Source organism: Sinocyclocheilus rhinocerous, unplaced genomic scaffold (genome assembly GCF_001515625.1).
Source record: "Sinocyclocheilus rhinocerous isolate Xijiao unplaced genomic scaffold, SAMN03320098_v1.1 scaffold8182, whole genome shotgun sequence".
NCBI classification, from domain to species: Eukaryota; Metazoa; Chordata; class Actinopteri; order Cypriniformes; family Cyprinidae; genus Sinocyclocheilus; species Sinocyclocheilus rhinocerous.
In genome coordinates, this window is record NW_015623731.1 from 3,373 (window position 1) to 10,826 (window position 7,454).

General features: G+C 40.4%; 3 pseudogenes; all 3 read right to left on the bottom strand.

Moving 5' to 3' along the window:
• Positions 1–250: 250 nt before the first annotated feature.
• Positions 251–1,983, bottom strand: LOC107733006 (interferon-induced very large GTPase 1-like; annotated as a pseudogene).
• A 1-nt stretch (position 1,984) lies between these two features.
• Positions 1,985–3,068, bottom strand: LOC107733109 (interferon-induced very large GTPase 1-like; annotated as a pseudogene).
• Positions 3,069–4,897: 1,829 nt separating this feature from the next.
• On the bottom strand, positions 4,898–6,529 carry LOC107733175 (stonustoxin subunit alpha-like; annotated as a pseudogene).
• Positions 6,530–7,454: the final 925 nt, after the last annotated feature.

The window sequence follows — 7,454 nt, forward strand, 5'->3', positions numbered from 1 at the left end:
TTAGTTTTGAAATGTTGTTGTATGCATTTGTCATTTTTATTTAATTTCTTTTATTTTCTTAAATGTGTATATATAGTATTTATAGAGTTTTAGCTTTTAGTTTTAATTACTTTTTCTTATTTGTAAGTCGCTTTGGATAAAAGCGTCTGCTAAATTACTAAAAGTAAAAGTTTAATAGAAAGTAATTTCTGGCTGTGATCCGAGGACAATCTGAGAGGAGAAGGAAGATTATCATTGTTTATCTGCTCCATTAGATGCATTGACCCAAACTCTCAATAGCATCCTGTTTTGAATATCTGTTCCATTCATCTGGGATCTTGCCATAACCATCAAATGTTTTACTGTAGTATTTTTCCAGATCTTTATTGAATATGCACACAAACCACTTCCAGTATGGCAGTTCAGAGAGATCAGGGGTGATGCTCCAGTCTGCATAAACTCCTCCTGCTCTTCTGTGTTTTCTCAAAGGGAACGTTACATCTGGTTCATAGAAATCCTGATCACTTGCCACTAATTTGGTGCAAATAACAGCACAGAGATACTGAGTTTGAGAGAAATGCCATCCTTTAGTTTCTCTCACTCTGTGGAAAGCAACACTATGATCTCCATCATGGTTTTCTATGGTGTTGGTGCAGGTGGCTTTACGAAATGGACATTGAGCCCAATACCACTGACAGAAGTGATCAATCAGAAGCTCATCTGGTCTAAACATATAGTCCAGTTTTATTGGAAATGTCTTTGTGCTGAAACCAATACTGATGTCAACCTTTACCTCAAAAAGTTATTTTCCTATCACTGCTTCTAGGAGGTTGAAACTCCACTGAGGTCTTTTACAGAGAAGATCAGCTCTTCTGAGAGCTTCTGTGTGAAACTCTTCAACCACAAACCAGCATCTCCACTGTTGACTTGAACATGTTCAGTGGATTCATGTGCTGCTTTCATGATCTTCTGCTCCAGGAGTTTAATGTTCTCCTTCATCTTGGGTAAAACACTGACACTGAACTTATCGTTGATGTACCGACTGACTTCATCTCTGATTAAACTCTTGAAGTGATCTCAGGGATTATGAATTTAGTTCATGTATTTGTTAAAATCCTCCTCTTCTGCCAGTATCTTAAGGATGTGTTTCTCCAGATTTGCTCTGCTTCCATTCAGTGATTCACAGTTTGATCTCATTTCATCTGTCAGATATCTGGCAGTCTTCTTGTAGACACTCTGCTCAATGGGCTCTTTCAATTTCTGACAGATGATCTTGCCAAAAATGCTAGCTGATACAGCTCCATACAGGTGATTCTGGAAAACATTATAATTCTCTTGTTTTTTCTTCTCAACATATATTACAGCACCATTGGCTTCTCTGAACATGCCGTGTTGGTCAGTGATCATCTTGTTTGCTCTCTTACAGATGAAAATAACCAAATCCATGAAGAATTCATTCTTAAACACATATTTCACTGGTCCTTCCTGATGTTTTTTTACTCTCTTCCTGATGTAATATATGAGTTGTTGAATGCAGCTGATATTGTAGCCAATATTTGAAATGTTAAATGACATGATCATTATATCTGTCTGCCGAACAACATCTGTGACAAATGATCTTACTTGAGCTTCATCCTCTAGAGACAAGATTTGAGCAAATCTACATGTTTCTTTAACTGTTTGGCAAGTATCTCTAATTCCTCTTTTTTTGAACCTTTTGAAAAAAACATATCCAGAATAACCTGACATAGTGAAAATATCTCTGCTCTTCCTCCAGTGATCTACAGGAGTGCTTTCATAGATGTCACTCAGGATCTCTCTCACGTCTCTTATTATGTCAATGTCTTTGATTACAGGAGTGTTTCTGATAATCTTCTTCACACTCTGTTTCCAAAACAGATCAAACTCCTCCTTCAGTGCTTTTTTATGAAATGTATTTTCTTTGAATTTTAAAGCAAGTTCTTTGCTATTTTCCAAGAGACTGTTTTCATTACGTGTCCTCTGAGCATTCTCTCACAATGTTTTCCTGAAGCTCTTTGATTTTGATTTCAAATGATGTTTTCCACTGAATCAGTAAAGCAGCATCATTCTCAAATAACTCTGACACTGATTTTTTCCCTTCTTCACTTGTCTTCTTCAATCCTCTTTGAAGATCAGTTTCCTCAACTTCATGAATTGTTTCATTTTCTATTTTGTTGTGTAGTTTGTTCTCAGATTCCATCATGGCACTGCGAAGACTCCAGGACCACTTGCTGTATTCAGTCTCCAGTTTCCTGTAGGCTGAAATCTCCAGAGAATTTCTGAAACTGAACACAAATCGTTCATTCAGTAAAGCCTCCCAGAGATCTTTAATATGATTTTTTCAATGTGTCAGCATCATTCCATGTGATTTTGAGGCTTGAGACATAATAGTTTCCTTTAGTTCTTGAATATTCTCACAGTAATTTGGGTTTGATGGTACCATTGGTGGGTTTCCCTCCCAGAGATGAGCAAAATACTTTGCATCATTCTGAACTTCAAATTCAGTGACATCACTGAAACATTCAACATTACAGTCTTCCTCTTCAGCAGCGAGTTTTGTCATCTCATCCAGTTTCTCCAGCAGTCTTCTCCTTCCCTCCATGTTTTTCTCTCCAGCTGTTATGTCAGTAACGTTCTGATGCACAAACACACAGCTGGGTTTCAGTCTGACCTTCTTCATCCTCATGAAGGCCTGAACAACAATCTGAAGAATCTCCTGCATCTCAGCAAGGTTTTCTCCAAAGATGTTGATCAAGGTCAGATTTGCAAGACCAACAGAAAATGTGGCCAATTCATTGTCATGATCACTTGTTGATCTTCCAGCCAGTTCTAGAGCACAAAGACAGCACAAATACTCTCTGGTCTCCCAGTTTCAGGATGAGTTGATCTAGAACAGCAGAGATCCAGATCACAGGAACATGAGCAGCATCTCCATCCATCAGCTCCAGTGGAAATCCAGAGATCATCATCTCTGCTGCGAGACTCGCGAGAGAAGAGAAGTCTTTCAGGTCTTTCTTGTTCTTCTTCACAGATGAACATGATTCATAGATCTGACCGATCTCCCTCATGATGTGCTCCAAACCAAAGGCTGCAGCTTGAAGATCCTCAGATATTCTCTCAGGTTCAGTCAGTTCAGCCCAGAGTTCTTCATAATTACCATGTTTCTTTTTCAGTTTTATGTCTGTTATCCTTTTTTTATTATATTGAGGGGGAAAGTCGTGGCCTAATGGTTAGAGAGTCGGACTCGTAACCCAAAGGTTGCGAGTTCGAGTCTCAAGTCCGGCAGGAATTGTAGGTGGGGGGAGGGGATGTACATCGCTCTCTCACTTAGGATGGGTTAAACGCAGAGCACTAATTCCTAGTATGGGTAACCATACTTGGCCACATGTCACGTCACTTTCACTTTCACTTATACCTGTGCTTTACAACAGAAAGATCGGCTGATGTATTTTCATCCAGGAGGATTCTGAGATGAACATCTGAGGATTCTGAGAGAACATCTTCTCATGTTCATCATTTGAGTTCATTGTTGATGTTTTTCATCTTCCAGCTCTTGTTGATTTGTCTGAATGTCCAGAGAGGAAACTCAATCTGTTGTGTGAATGGATCAGGAACAAGCAGAGGCAGAGCGTACTGACACTGGGACAGTTTAGTCACCATCAGCTGCTTCAGGAAACCATCAGCACAATGAAACACTGCCACCTGAACATCCATCGGGTGGATTCGATCAGACTGACTGGTGCTTTTATTAGAAAAATACATTTCATCAAAAATATCACTCTCATCTTCAGGTGAGTCACTGACAAGCAGAGGCAGAGCATATTGACACTGGGACAGTTTAGTGACCATCAGCTGCTTCAGGAAACCATCAGCACAATCAAACACGGCCATCTGGACATCCATCGGGTGGATTTGATCAGATTGACTTGTCCTTCATCAGAAAAAGACATTTCATGAAAAATATCACATTCATCTTCAGATGGGTCATTGTCTCTTTGTTGTTTGTGATATTCCTCGTTGTTCTCTTTAGCTTTCATGTATCTTGCTCTGTAGTTCATCATCAGTAGTTTTTGTATGAAAGTCTGAATCAGCTCATCTTCAGCACAAGACTCATGGGACTGTAATGAATGTTTGGTTATCTGAAGAACATCTGCAGCTCTCAGTTTATTGTGGTGCCTGCCTTCAAGATGAAGCCTGTGAAATAGATTATCTATTTTCTCTGCTTTGATTCCTGCTGTTCCAATGTCCTTGCTTTTTCTCTGTTTAATAGACAAAACAATACATTTATTACATTAAGGGCCAGATTTACTAACAGCTTGCGCCAGCACAAAATGTCTTTTGGTGTTAAAATAGTACTGTCAGGGTTTACTAAAGACCATCAGTGAAGAATTAGCGCTGAAAAGGCGTGGACACGGTTATTTTCACACCTGACCTTATTGAATATACATTTGTAGGAGTTAATTGAATCACGAAACGTGATTTACTAACGTTTGCGCTCCTCAAATTACTGCTATTTGCGCAGTTTAAGCCCCAAAAAAACTTTGCTCAATGCAGACGCTAATTTGCGCTGCTCTTGGTAGATTGTGTTGATCATTATGGAAATGATCTGACTGTGTCTGTGTTCTTTAATTTGCGCATTGCGCAATCACTTGCAGAAATTTCCACTCCCATCGGCGCGGTTTTGGAATTGTGCTGATTTGCCCTGTTTAGTAAATCTGGCTCTAAGTCTTTTCCAGGACTCACCCATAACTACTAGGTTTTTTGTACTTTGCTGAAAAACACACTTGATTCTAATGAACAACTGATTAAATTATGAAATTGACATTAAGAGGGTAAGTTATAATATTTCTGTTCAGATACATAATGTTCTTATTGCCAGCTGATATTTGATGAATGATCATCGTACCTCTGTGGTAATGCTGATCACATCACTGTCTACAGTGTAGTTGAGTATCCCCAGCGCTGCACATTTGATCTCATACTCAGTTTCTTCTCTCAGATCAGTCAGAGTAACTGTGTCTTGATCCTTCAGCACAGCTTCAGATCTCCAGACTGTGTCCTGCTTCGCTTTATACAATAATCTGAGCTCCACTGTAGCAGGACATGATGGAGGAACCACCTTCAGAACCACACTCTGACCTTTGACCTCTTCAGGGACTGGACAGACTGGTTTGGATGGATGAGGGAAGCAGACTGCTTCATCACATATCTTTTCACACAAGAGAATGCAGGCAGTACAAACTGAGACTCATGAAGAAACTCGGCTCTTTGCTGCCAAATATTTGTGGGAATGTGAGGAAGGAAACTGACCTGATTGATCTTCTACAAGAACATGATAAATCTCCATTCAGAGGACATAATACACTTGGCTGGTTTACGGTCTTTTGAATCAATTAAGTTCTTAAATATCTCCAAATAGCTCTTCATGGACTATCGGATCTCAGGAGTGAGCCAAGACTTTTGCTTTGTATCAGGGCTCTTCTCATCAGTTTCTCCTTGTGTTGAAGGATTCAGATAGGCAGTTTGTTGAAGAAGCAGCACATCTGAGCAGTTCAATGATGTGAATGTGTAACTCACCAGATTCCCGTCCTCCAGATCCATCATGATGTCTGAGGAGTGATTTTATAATGTCAGACGCGCTTTCTCTCTCTTCCAGCCATTCTGCAAGATCTCTTCCTCTGAATGGAGATTTATCATGTTCTTGTAGAAGATCAATCAGGTCAGTTTCCTTCCTCACATTCCCACACATATTTGGCAGCAAAGAGCCGAGTTTCTTCATGAGTCTCAGTTTGTACATGTGGCAGTTTTGCTTCATGTGTAGAATTTTATCATTAAATGCAGCAAAAGTCAGAGCAGGCAATTCTTTCAGAAGATCACTGCATTTCATCTCAGCTGTATTTAAACTCTCAATCACTGACTCAGTGTCTATGATCAGATCCATGCTGATGTCTTTCTGAAGCTTTGAAGCTCTTTTGTGAAGTTTGTCCAAAGGGAAAAAGCCAAACTCTCAGTGGAACCACCGGCTCTTGGTTTTCTTTCAGCAGTTTTGGAAGATCAGTGAAAACTTTCAAAGCATCTTCAAAAGAGGTCGGGTTTGACGGCAGCTGGAAGTCACCATAAAATGTACAAGTTAATTTTTTGACTGCAGTTTGCTGACTGTGATTCACACTTAGATCAGCATTTGCACCTATTGAAACAATGCCCTGTAGTTTCTCAAGAGCCACTTTTACTTCTCCTTCTACTGTGCTTTTGTCCTCATCTGAGGAAACTTCTCTGTCAGTATTGCTGTCACCACATGTGTGGCTATATCAAGATCATCATCAGCCATATTTCTAAAAGGCAAATGGTTCACGGTCAATTCTTCAAATCGGCTTGTTGAATGATAATGTAGCGTCAATCTCTGTTGTTTAAAAGATGTCTTGGTGTCTTGGAGATACTTTGCTGCTCCACTAACATGGATGAGATCACCTAAAAAACTCAGTTTAAGTCCACCATCAATATTTAGTAATTTAGATTTGTCCTGAATTGAGTTTGTATGGGGTCAAGAAATTCTTATGCTCATCTGTGATCTGTTGTCTTCATAATGAAATCTTTGTGAGCTATAGTTAGGGGTGGTTGAATTGCACTTGAGTATTAAGATGCACATAGTGGTCCTTACGCAACTCAGGCCTTGAAACGTCAGTCTTCAAATTATGTTGTTGATTTCTAAATATTTATTATTATTATATGAATTCCAAATATTTCTACTGTATTTATTCAGTTAAGTTCGGGGTGCCCCTATCTAAATGCAAACACCTGAGTGAGAGGCAGAGAAGCAGTCAATCCTGACTGAATAGCAAACACAGTATTGTTTGATAGGAAGGTGCATTGAAGGATGCTTGCATTCTCCAAAATGAAGCTCTTGGGGAACACAACTTGACCCAATAAATAGAACAGAATGCACAATGAAGACCAGGAGTCAAGGGTACATTTGATGCATCATAATTATTGGCACGATCGGTCTTCATGTCCCATGTTGGTAGCATAAGCCAAAACAAACTCAGCAGAACAAATAAAAGACCAGTTAATTACCAGTACATATGTGAACTGGTAATTAAGTGACATAATGTATTAAGCAATGGCACACTATACCAAACAATATAAAGCACTTGAGGAAAAAGCACCTGCAGCAGGAACAACAAAGGGAGGGACGGAGGAGAACTCAGGAGGAGGTTCGGGTGGAGGACGGACACCCGGGAGGAGGACGGCAAACAGAGTCCAGGGTGGAGACGACGGAGGGAGGAGCCAGGGAGGAGACAGGAGGAGCCAGGGCAGACCAGATGGAGGGAGGAGCCAGAGAGGAGACAGGAGGGACTTGGAGCAGGCGGAGCCAGGCGGGACCCAGGCCACAGCCATGAAGGCGACCCACGGTGGAGCCGACGGAGGGAGGAGCCATGGTGGAGGAAGGGCTGATG